This window comes from Saccostrea echinata, unplaced genomic scaffold (assembly GCF_033153115.1).
Source record: "Saccostrea echinata isolate AGI-Se365-2 ecotype Australia unplaced genomic scaffold, CSIRO_AGI_Sech_v1 ptg000029l, whole genome shotgun sequence".
Classification (NCBI taxonomy): domain Eukaryota; kingdom Metazoa; phylum Mollusca; class Bivalvia; order Ostreida; family Ostreidae; genus Saccostrea; species Saccostrea echinata.
In genome coordinates, this window is record NW_026889778.1 from 24,468,872 (window position 1) to 24,482,367 (window position 13,496).

The 13,496-nt window shown below is 31.7% G+C and overlaps 2 long non-coding RNA genes across 2 annotated transcripts; both read left to right on the forward strand.

Annotated features, from left to right (window-relative positions):
- Positions 1-627: 627 nt before the first annotated feature.
- Positions 628-7,237, forward strand: LOC133194657 (uncharacterized). Its single transcript, XR_009722153.1, has 3 exons — positions 628-759; positions 4,436-4,554; positions 7,093-7,237. It is a non-coding gene; the product is annotated as an uncharacterized LOC133194657 (long non-coding RNA).
- A 2,473-nt stretch (positions 7,238-9,710) lies between these two features.
- Positions 9,711-12,607, forward strand: LOC133194654 (uncharacterized). The gene is made up of 3 exons (XR_009722150.1): positions 9,711-9,850; positions 9,956-10,141; positions 12,528-12,607. It is a non-coding gene; the product is annotated as an uncharacterized LOC133194654 (long non-coding RNA).
- Positions 12,608-13,496: the final 889 nt, after the last annotated feature.

Here is a 13,496-nt window from a genome sequence, read left to right on the forward strand (position 1 = left end):
TGCTGCGCTTCTGGTAATTTGTTTTCTTTATTGAAAGGTCTGGATTCCTCATTTTTTGTGAAATAAATGTAAATATATAATTTTTATTTAATCCATTGCGTGTTTTCTATTTCTTGACCGAAGACCATAATTAAAACAAATCATGAGGATGTTTTTAACGGCCAGTATAATTTGCTTTTAAAAAGTTTTTTACCCCTCGTTCGCTTCCCCATGAGCATAACACAAAAGAATAACATATAACAATATCAAAAAAAAAAAAAAAAAAAAAAAAAAAAAAAAAAAAATAGCAAACGGCTCAAAAAGTGTTTAATTAATAAAAGGGAAAAAAACCAGTTGTTTTAATAATATAATTGATTTTGTCAGAGAAAAAAATCAATGCTACCTGGATCCTCTATGTTTTTTACATGTATAACACGCACTTGTGTGAACATTTCAATGTTCTAGAATACAATGTGTGGTGTTTGAAAACGTTATCAAATTGCCGATAAAGGAGGAAACATTTTATACCTTGATTTTGTGTTTTAAGGACATGCAAAATCAAAACAGTAAATTGAAATGTATTCTTCTCTTCTTATCCTGTATCTTGTATATTTAAACTTTCTTCGTTAGTTGGGTCAGAAAGCGAAACGTATGACTGGTTTGGTGCACAAGAGCTTTGCCGAAATTCAAGCAAACGTTTAATTACTGATGCATCGGATTCATTAAACTTTATCTGGACCGGAAAACACAAAAGATTTTCTCAATGGATAAAAATATTAGGTAAGACAAAACTTTAGAAATACATTTTAATTTGTGAAATATCTTTTTTGCAATACTTGAAGGAAACCATACACAGTAAGGAAGGAAGTTAAGGCCAGATAGTTCTTATACAAATGATTTAATTAGATAAAATTGTAACATAAAACAACCCAGCTTACACATGTAGCCATGGTTGTATATATTTCTGATGAGCACATAGGATTTCATCAAAATTGCGTGCTATCAAATGTTAAATGCACTTAATCTATATTTCAAATAAAAAATGAAATCAGATCCAACTTCAAAGAATAAACCCAGGTATACAAAACCAGTGGTTACATTTATTGTATTACATGTGTTATTAAAAAAAAATCAAAGTAAGAGCAGAAGGATTGTGAATTACATTGTTCTTGAATTTTACCGAAACTGATATATTTGGTAGATTCATTTAGGAAGTCAAATATGTTTAGGCCCATTCACCAGTAACACTGATATGGATACTGTTACATATTTGTAAACTTTGGGTTTATTGTTGTTCTCTACAGGATAAATTTTGATAAACCTTGTAAAACCTGTAAACGATTACTATAGCTATCTTTCATATTTTTTATGTGTATATTAACATGTTTGACATGTATATGATATAAATTCTGACTGTATGATACCTAACAAAATGACCCAATAAGTTCGTTTGTGAATTTAAGAATGTCAACATACATGTAACAGTTTCGTAAAAAGGAATTTAATTGAATTTAACAATTATTGATTTCTTTTTATGCAAAGTACCAGATACACTGTACCATGCAATTCATCAAGTATACAATATTAGTATGAAACAAGAACACCGCACAGCGGAGAGTCCCCTCGCAAAAGAGCACATCGAAACCGATATAATTTTTTACTTAGGTAACTTCTGTGATGCATGCAATCACACACTCCTTCACCCAGACACAAGCTCGTTACTTTATACTCTTAAATTTACACATTTCAGTTAAATCATTAAGTTTTTGTAATTTCCATTGACTTTGTATTTAAGGATCCTCCACACCCGTGATTTGAAATATATACCGAAAAGACTTTTACTTCCGGTTTTGAATAGTCTGTGCACTGACGATTTGTCTGACACCGCCTGTTAAAGAGTCTTACAAATGCTCTTCAGATGAATATTTGTCAAGGGAAAAGTATTCAGTAATATAAAAACCACACCTTAGTCATAAACTTTGAGCACATGCCATGCTCGTCGAAAGAAAACGGTGTTGATTTTTTTTAATTAAAAGAACAGTAGACCTTAGACTATTCGTAGCATAATAATCCTTAAATAAGTGGTATTTTTGGGAAAATGTCGTATAATTTATTTTAAATATTCTGCCAGATCAATCCATTGCGATATCGTCAACAAGGTCTTCTGTAAAACTTACTACTTGTGAAGATTTTCGCGTTTCAATAATACTTATTTCATTCAATTCACTTATTTCATTATTTCATTTTATTGATAAACAGTGTTTATATCTAGTTTTGCTCATTTATATCTGTCCAGTTCAGTTACCAACGAGTAACTTGAGTATGATGACATAAGTGGAAACTTGCTGAAGTATTTTAGTCCTCGGTAACAGGAAAGATAACTCTAAAACTGAACTTCGATGCCAAGAATTTTGAAAAAAAAAAAATCTGCATCAATAAATTTGAATTTAATTCAATTCCTTCCTGTAATTTGATTCATTAATGTTTCTTCTATACTCTTAGAAGTATTCCTTATTTTTTCATATATGTATTTAAGAGAAAATGATTTATATTTTTTTATGACTTTTTCTTAAATACATTTATGTTGAATGATATATTAAGTTTTTGTTGTTGTATTGTGAGCTTAAATGTATTTGCCAAGAAAAAAAAAACGCATAATATGCTATGCTACTTATCAAAACAGGATGGAATGAATATATTTAAAATTCTGAAATACTTGATTAAATCAGTATAAATTATATAATTTTATTTTCTGCCCAGTTTTTAAGGGTTGATGTCCTTGTTAAAAGTAATGCTCAATTAAATAAGGGGTGTGTGGAGGATCCTTAAAAGATCCTGGATATTTACATAGATAAACAAAGAAGAATGCATAACAAAAGGCAAACGAATCATATTTTGGTCTTTAGCAAAACAAAACAAACATAAGGTCTGTTAGTTACAGTCCATATTACCCATACACCAGGTTGATTAAGGCCAAAGAGAGAAAGGAGTTCTGCGTATCCATACATATATGTATCAACCCCACATATTTCTAAAAAAAAAAAAAAAAGTTACTTACAAATAAATTGATACTCTATCAGGTTATGTGAGTAATCACATGATCTATATCATTTTTTTTCCTGAATACTAACTCTACTTCTTGTGATTATTTCTTATAGCGAAATTATTCTACACATTGTAGGAATTTATTTCTGAGTTCAACCATTACTAACATTGCTCAGTAGCTATTTTTGTCGTCTGCAGAGCAGAGAGACACTTATGTATCACTTTAACTGGTGTCTGTCTTTTCTGTCCGTCCGTCTGACCATCTGTCACACCCTATATGTACATGTATAACTCGAGAACTGTAAGAGGTATGCATTTGATATTTCGCACATATTTTGCTTGGGACTTGCTTTTGTAAAATATTCTGTTTATCGATCTCGTGACCCTTGAACTTGACCTTTGCCCTATTTTTCAAAATAGTTCATTGTGTTGATATATGTACACATGCAGCTTGTTTTTCGTATTAAAGACGTAAATCTATGCCAATAAATCATGTGCACTGTTTGTCATAAAACATTATTAAAAAAAAAAAAAAAAAAAAAAAAAAAAAAAAAAAAAAAAGAATTACATCCATTTGACCTTGACTTTGACCTACTTTAAAAAATACTTCGAACAGTTGAATAAACTTGTGTATTCTCAATTTTGAGTAACGGGTTTTTTTAAATGCGTTCAGAGTTTTGAATTTGTAAATTAAAGAAATAGAGGTTTTCATATCAGCCAAATATTTATTTATGAAATAAATTGTTCTTATTATTGTCATAAAAAAATTATTTTGCAAAGAATTAAAATACTTTCTTGTCATCGTCTGCATGTGGGATGGGATTTTTAGGTGCTTATCACGCATTAATCGAGGTGTCCTGTCGCCTATTGTTATGTTTACTAATTTGTCAGAACAAATATCTAATTCTTTGGAACAAATATCTAATTCTTTGGAACAAATATCTGATTTGTCAGAACAAAAATCTAAATTTGTCCAGACAAATACCTAATTTGTTCGAAGTAATTTCTAATTTGTCCGAACATTTATTATCTGGCCCTCCAGCGGCGCCGTAGGGATTGTATTCAGATAAGATTCTTGTAGACTGAATTGCAGTGGAGACACTCTAAAATCTCTTTTGCCGGACAGTTGGATTAAAATTTCAGGGTTGAAGAATCATATTTCTACTTGATAGTCAGATTTTATTATAATATTTTCTTTTCTATCGGTTTTACTATCCATGTTTTTTTTTTCTTCTTTACAGGTAAATGCCTAAACTATGATGTTAGTAACAAATAAATAGCTGGCCATCTTTAGATTATTGTTATCTATGTTGATGCTATAAAGTAGGTGAAACATGTGTACCTTGGAACACTCGAAAATACTCGTAGTTATATTCTGTCCTTTATTATTATTATTTTTTTAATTTTCAAGGGTGCTACAAAGAGTCCAATGTACCTGGAAATTCTTTTTTCAACATGACCGATTACCCATCAATAGGATTATGCCAAGAACATTGTTTAAGACTACACAATAGTGTTTACGCTGTAAAGGTATGCCGTAGGATATAACCATATGTAAATAGTGTGTGAGTGTGAGAGGGTGTGTGTGTGAGGGTGTGTGTGTGTGTTTAATTCAGGATTCGATAAGCGAATTCTTGATGATTAATCAGATTATTCAAATTGGAGTCATTTTGACTAAAGCAGACATTTTAATTATACATGTACGTTTTAATAATTCATTTGTTAATAAATGATCATAAAAGAAAAATATATCCTTCTTTGGGATATTTTCAGTTTATTTCTAATAGATCTTAAGGACTGCTATTTCGTCCTCGATATTCACAATGCACTATTATATTTCATATTAAAGCGTGTGGACAATTTGCACAACTGCTACTGAATTCTAAATATATTACTATACCTCATTATAATTATTCTATACAACGCGTTATCTGATTAGTTCTAGACTATCATTTGACAGGGCCATAAAACTTCATATTTCCCTGTCGTCGTAATGCTTTTCACCATATTCAACCTCTTCGAAGACCTAGAGCATTTTCCCGCAATAGTTATCACAACTTCTCTAAATTCTCCCAGTAATATATCTATGCCCTGTTCACACGGAGAGTTTAATTCGCAGTAAATTAATGCGAAGTAATGCCCTGTTCACACGGAGAGTTTAATTCGAATTAAACGTAAGTTACTGCGAATTAAATTTGATCCGCGTTCACACGGAGAATTTAATGCGAATTAGTTTAATTCGAATTAGTTTACTGCGCATTAAATTACTTCGCATTAGCTCCGTGTGAACGTTAAGCGAAGCTAATTCGAATTAAATTTTGACGCATGCGTAAGGGCAGAATTAAGTCACAGGCCACATGTCGATGGTCAAATATAGGTACTTGTGCTATTTTTGAGTGAAAAACAAAGGAAAATTATGTTAATCACTAAAATGTGTACAGACACTGACATTATGTCAAATGTATACTTGCTGGGCACAATATGACGTGATTTGTAAATGACGTCATAATAGACTAACTGAATAGCCTTGTTGTAGAAATAAAATTATAATTCGCATCAGTTTACTTCGCATTAGCTGTCGTGTGAACGCAATTTAATTCGCATTAGTTTAATTCGCATCATTTTACTTCGCATTAATTTACTGCGAATTAAACTCTCCGTGTGAACAGGGCATAAAATGATGCGAATCAAACTAATGCGAATTAAATTGCGTTCACACGACAGCTAATGCAAAGTAAACTAATGCGAATTATTATTTTATTTCTACAACAAGTCTATTCAGTGAGGTTATTATGACGTCATTTATAAATCACGTCATATTGTGCAGAGCAGATATAGATTTGACATAATGTCAAAGTGTCTGCACACATTTTAGTGGTTAACATAATTTTCCTTTGTTTTCCACTCAAAAATAGCACAAGTACATATATTTGACCATCGACATGTGGTCTGTGACTTAATTCTGCCCTTACGCATGCGTCAAAATTTAATTCGAATTAGCTTCGCTTAGCGTTCACACGGAGCTAATGCGAAGTAATTTAATGCGCAGTAAACTAATTCGAATTAAACTAATTCGCATTAAAATCTCCGTGTGAACGCGTATCAAATTTAATTCGCAGTAACTTACGTTTAATTCGAATTAAACTCTCCGTGTGAACAGGGCATAAGTTTATATTGAGAGTGAATTTAATGCCCTGTTCACACGGAGAGTTTAATTCGCAGTAAATTAATGCGAAGTAAAATGATGCGAATTAAACTAATGCGAATTAAATTGCGTTCACACGACAGCTAATGCGAAGTAAACTAATGCGAATTAAATTTTATTTCTACTATAAGGCTATTATGACGTCATTTGCAAATCACGTCACATTATGTAGAGCATATATACATTTGACATAATTTTATATAGTGTCTGTACAGTTTTTAGTGATTAACATAGTTTTCCTTTGTTTTCCACTCAAAAATAGCACAAATACCTATATTTGACCACCGACATGTGGCATTTGACTAAATTCTACCCTTACGCATGCGTCAAAATTTAATTCGAATTAGCTTCGCTTAGCGTTCACATGGAGCTAATGCGAAGTAATTTAATTCGCAGTAAACTAATTCGAATTAATTTAATTCGCATTAAATTCTCCGTGTGAACGCGGATCAAATTTAATTCGCAGTAACTTACGTTTAATTCGAATTAAACTCTCCGAGTGAACAGGGCATTAGAGCGGTGCTGAATGTGAAAGTTTATATTTATTTTTAAAGTTTTTGCTTGTTTCGATATAATAAACAATTTTTTGCATGAATATTTGGGAAACATGGAGATTTATTCAGCTAAGAAATATCATATTCCCCTCAGGCAAAGCCCTCGGGGAATATGATTTATCTTGGCTGAATAAATCTTCATATTTCCTTCACGATCGTGCAATAAATGTATAATATTTGGAAAAAAGAACTCAGATTTCAGATTTCAAAATACATAAGAGAGTATTAATTTAATAAAAGCTGAAATGAAACTTTAAGCATGATTATGCAAAAAAAAAAAGTATTCAGACGATCAAAATAAACATTTAGGCCAGTGAATGTCGATGTCTCCAGAATGATTTTAAAGCTATTCCACTCCCGCTGAATGAATGCAATATAGCTTGTTCAAATAAAGAGGATGATATTTTGTCTACTGAATGTGGAGGAGAAAAAGCTTTTAGTGTGTTTTCAACTGAAACTGGTAAGTTCAGCCATTGTTCATTCATATAATATTTACAATGATTAAGATTATTTCATGTGTCATGTAAATTTTTAATTTATCGCGCTTGGTGACAGTAAATACAAAATTTACAACATGACAACGTAAATTTTGTATTTACTTACACCTGCTTAATTCAAAATTTACAACATGACACATCTTTGATTACTTAAAGCGTGGCAAGAAATATCGGTAATTTTACTCTGAATGGAAATCAATCGAGAGAACCTCTAAAGCAAAATTAGGAATGTTGAATTATTACAATACACTATCATTTGTTGTTTAATATGGACCCAGTTTCATTTCCATTCATTAATGTTTGCAGGTGCTCTTTTTTTTTTTTTTTTTTTTTTTTTTTTACAAAAAATCAATTATTTTACTTAAGCCTATAAAAAAATCACAAAGTATTTTGCTGAAATCTACTATTATATTGCATATCTTATTTTATTATTTTTATTTTATTTTTATTATTATTATTTTTCTTTTTGTACTAAAATTAATAAGATTAAATAAATTCACAATCATCAAAGACAGAAGTAGAGATAGTGCCTCCCACTGTGAGTAATAAACCCAATAAGTAATATTTTTCAATCTACAGTGTTCAACTGTTGGTAATGCAGAACTATTTTAACTATTTAAGAAAAATACATGTATAACCTACTGGTCTTTGTGCCAGTGCTTATGATTATGCAAATTATACAATCAGTAAATAATTAGTTACAGGGCGTGCTCTTAATTATAATTAAATTGTCAGTTCAATTAAAAACTAAAAAAAATTGTGTACTCTCATTTGCAAGTATAGTTTAAAAATCTTTACTCTGACATTGCTTTTGTCTTAAAATTAAAAGACGTCTTCAAAGTTGTTTTCCCCTTTAAAAAAGCAGATATGCATCGGTCTTTGAAATAACCATGTAACCGAAGGCGGGAGAACAGTATTACATGTATCTGCGCCCGGCTGACGTTTTAAAGAATGATTCTCTATAAGATCATTTTTCGGCCTACGGGTTTATATCTCTCAGTTGATTCGATACGCCAAAGCATGTTCTACTTATGAACAATTTCTTAAACGAGATAAGTTACTGACCAACAAGTTGATGAAACAAGAATATCAGCAGTCTCGCTTAAAGTCATCATTTCGTAAGTTCTATGTTCGATACAATGACCTTTTTCAGCAAATACAATGTATCATTAAGTCAAATGCTGACTGACTTTTTTCATACTAATTGTTAGGCCATTATTCACACGCTGAATTGTCGACAGATTTTTCCGTTATTTCCCGATCATGACAAAAATCATATGGCGGGTGTGACCGGTCGGAGGGGATGCTCACTCCTCCATGCCACTTGATCCCTTTGATGTCTTAGAGGTCCATGTTTGCTCTGCTCCTATTTTGTAATGTTTAATGGACCTTTGAGCTCGAATACCTTTCGTTATCTGTACATATTTCATGTAACAAATGCTTGTTTACCTGAGTAATGTGTGGAAGAAAGAATGAGATAAAAATATGGTTTTCTAACTTATAGTTTACTTCAATGTACTAACAAAACACAAATTATTGAATGATGTATGAAAACACTACACTATGTCTCATATTTAAAGGTGCTTGGACACAGATTTGAAGTTAATATTTTCCGAAATTTTCTGTATAATTTCATGACTTATATGTTGCTATAGCATTTCATACTAAATATAATAAAAATCTTCTTTCATCTCGAAGTTATTAAAACTTCAAATTTCTGAACGCTTTGGATTGACACATCCTTGCGCATTCACATATTTTAAGTTTATTCTTAATACTTGAGAAAAGTGGCAATTTTGTTGTGTATTAATGAAAAATATTTAAAACTATAACCCAGAAAATTCAGAGGAGAAATGTTCGAAAGCAAAACCGACTCACAGTATTGTAAGCCCGTGCTCAGTGGTATGTGCAGAGATTAACAATTGAACACCCCCGGTGAATCGTAAACATTGACAAAAAAAAAAAAAAAAAAAAAAAAAAACAGAGCTCGTGCCCTGTTTACAAAAACAGTTTACGTTTCAAGGGAGTGTTAATTTGTTTAACTCTGTACACATCACAGAGCACGGACTGACAATACTGGTGAATTGGTTTAAATTTGCTTTTGAACATTCCTACTCTGAATTTTCTGGATTATAGATGTAATATTTTTCATTGATACATAATAAAATCACTTCTTTTCTTAAATATTAAGGATAAAGTTAAAATTGTGTAAGTGTTAATCAAACGCGTCCCGGAATTCTTAGTTCCAATAATTTCCAGATAAAATAAGTTTTTAATTATATGTTCGTGTGAAATGCTATTGCAATATATAAGTCGTGATATTACACAGAAAATTTGAGAAAATTTTACGTTCAAATCTGTGTCTAAGCACCTTTAAGGTACCAGCCAATGTAATCGAATCAGATAATTACTTTATATATTTTATCGAATTTGAAAATATGATTTAAATATAGAATCTGCATTTCTGAACGATGGAAAACTATGCATTGCACTTCAGTGCAACGAGGATGATGCACCTTTTTACCAGCATGACTGCACAGATGAATTAGGGGCCATTTGTGGCTTTTCTGGTAAGAAATATTCATATCTTAATATTTCTATTACATTTATTTTGATTAACGATTTCGCTAATTTTAATTAAACTATGTGCTTTATTGTTAGATAATTGTTTGTAGAAATACGCAATAAAAAGATGAGATGGAAAGAATCATTTCTAAGTTGTAAATCTAACATCAGTACCAGTCAGATGGGAAAGTTTGATTTAACAAACGCTGAGGAAGCATGTAAAATAATCAACATTACATCAGATGTTCCATTATGGATTGGTATTGTTCGAGAAAAATATCTATCGGAAGACCAAGGTATTTAATGTCCCCCTTTTCAGCACTACCCGCCAGCAACCAGAAAGGCTTATGCGATAGTATGGTGTCCGTCGTCCGTCTGTCTCTCAGTCTGTTCTTCTAAAAATATACAAAATGCTTCTCCTCTTAAAGGTTTGATCCGATTTTAATAAAACATGACCCAGAAGTACGATAACAATTCTATATATCATTTCTTATTATTATTTCGATGAACGATGATGCCATGGTTACTAAAAATATAAATATCTGAGAAGCTCTTTTAAAACGCTACTCCTGTTACAGTTTAAGTCTTGTTTAAATATACATGTAACTTTGCACACATTGTCAAGTAGAATGCACTAATTCATATAAATCTGAACATCAATTCTTTATTCTAAATATCAGAGTCACTATGGTTTCTAAAATTATAAATTTCTGTGTAATACTTTCTAAATTCTATTACTTGTACAATTGTGATCTGAGACTACATTGAGATAAATAATTTTCCTTGTTCTTATTTTTATTTTATGAAATGTTGCCATAGTAACTAGAACTTACTGTAGATATTTCTGGAAAAAAAATCTTTTAAAAGGCCTCTTCTTCGATAATTTTAGTCGGAATACAATACACAAAAGACTACATGTAAACCAATGATCATTATTCAATTAATTGTTGTTGCATAGCTTTAAGTCCAAAGGCTACCTCTACCTTTCTTTGTTATAAGTGCAAACAAGTAAAACTAAAGTCTCGTCAGAGCCTTCTGTTTTAATGTTTTACTATATTTGCACAGTGTTGTTTTCTTAGTAATGTCTTGACTTGCAAGGAGTTCGTCAGAACCGTCAGATATTTCAAACTATATACAGAAAAATTCCCGTTCATGCACTTGATCTGTGGCAGTAAAACAGATCTTCCAAATATTTACAGGTGTAGGAATGATTCTATATCAACAATCTAATCTAAAGTTTGACAATATTTGAATGACTGATTATGTCATTTCTAAGAATTACATAGAAAACCAAGATGTGTTTGTGAAAGACTGAAAACCCCGTACGGCAACTTATAGAAAATGTTCAATTTTCTCAAATCAAATATGTTGGTACCCAAAATAAGGTCTTGTCTCGAGGAATATACATGTGAAATATGAAAGCCCTAGCAGCAACCATTCAATAGATATGGAAAAGGTTAGTTTTTAGTCAAATATCAAGGTCAAAGTCAAACGGTCAAACATAATTGTGCCGAAAGAATAGCTGTCTAACAAGAAATACACATGTGAAATATGAAAGCCGTAGCACCTGTCGTTCAAAAGTAATGGCCAAGGTTAAAGTTTTTCAAAAGTAGGTCAATCTCAAAGGTCTTAAAAGGTCTTATCACAAGGATAACATACATGAGGAATGAAAGCCCTAGCTACAACGGTTCTAACGTTAATGCCAAGGTTAAGTTAAAGTTTTCCAAAAGTAGGTCAAACTCCAAGGTCAAAGTCAGAGGGTCAAAGTTGTTAATATCCAAAGGAAGGTCTTTACATGAGAATTACACATATGAAGTATGAAAGCCCTGGCACCAACCATTCAAAAGTTATGGCCAATGTTAATGTGTTTCAAAAGTAGGTCAAACTCCTAGGTCAAGGTCAAAGGATCAAAGTTGTTGGTATCCAAAGTAAAGATTTGTCATGAGGATTACTCATATGAAGGAAGAAACCCTAGCACCGACCGTTCAAAAGTAATGGCCAATGTTAAAGTTCGGTAAAATTTTGCAAAATGGGTCAAACTCCAAGTTCAAGGTCAAAGGTCAAATATAATGGTACTCGAAGGAAGGTCTTGTCACAAGGAATAACATGTGAAACATTAAAGCCATAGCTCCAACCAGTCAAAAGTTATGTGCAATGTTAAAATTTTTGCGAACAAACAGATATACAAAGAGACAGCTATACAGACAGGCAGACAGATGGACGGACAGGGCAAAAACTATATACCCCCGAACCTTCGATACATGGGCATAAAAATACCATATATATTGTATCCATCATTAGCAAACACGCATTTTGAATTTTCTATGATCAGTATTATTCGTGGTTAATGTTCGTAGACAGCTAAAATTCAATTGGCTCATAGGGAAATAATCTTGTTGAGAAAAGATATAAATAGGATATCAAATGCGTTGAAAAGTTATTGTTACTTAGAATATAATTTTTTGGCTTGCGGGTGACCCACGACATTCATGAACTTGCGTACAAAAACCTACCACTGGAAAAATGATGATTTCACTTTAATAAAAAATTTAAATGTATTTAAAAATTATAATTTTGGATGATTATAGTACTGATAGTACAGTATTAATAAATAAGGAGAAAACAATATCACAATATTGATTAAAATGATTTTTGCACCTCTTTGATGTCTTTTTTCCCCAGGAGAATCAATTTTAGATAGAAGTGTATTCATCAAATGCCAGAAATGCAAAGCAAGCCATTGTGAATATGTGACATGTTTCAACCAAAATATAACCGAAGTTAACTGCACAGCTGTGAGTATCAATTTGCACAGATACTTTATGATTAGGTTTCTTTTGTTTAAAAAAAATGTTTGCTAGCCCTCTTCCTACACGGAATTTAAAAGGAATGGGAGGGTAGGTAGGTAGGGCAATACTTTTTATGAAAAACACCAGAGAATACATGTACAAGAGGCCCATGAGTCACCACGCTCACTTGAGTAATTATGGCCCCTCTGTTCTTCATCACCAGATTCTTTTTTCCTACATATTATTATGAAAACCTATGATCACATATTACGACCCAACCCTACAGGGGATCATGATTTGAAAAAAAAATCTGCATGAGAAGAAAAAAAAAATTACATGAAAAGAAAAAAAATATACTTGCTGTAGTCTTCAACTCGGGATCAATGATGTTTCACTTGTTAATAATAGTTACTTTCATTGATAACATTCTATAATGATTCGATATATTCAAATGAACATGAAATAAACGACTCCACGGAGGCTTGCATATCTGTTTCATAAACGAAAAGGACCAACTACAGCTTTATTATTATGACAAACGGGATTAATTCATTTTTTCCGTTGTCAAATTTCTTATTTATGAAGTAATATTCCGCTATCACTTGCATATTGTCTTTACTTCTCTTAATTAATACGATACTCAAGAGCATGTTCCGAGGACGATCAATCTTTTAATAGAGGCAGGCTATTGACAAATAAGTTGATGTTACAAGGATTTCAACAACGTCGTTTAATTGCGTAAATTCTATGATCGTTATAATGACCTTGTTAGCAAATACATGTATAAATTTTCATTGGGTGGAGTTTTGGATGGATTGTTTCATGCCAATTGTTCGGCTTTTCTTTTTATACTGAATGTGAC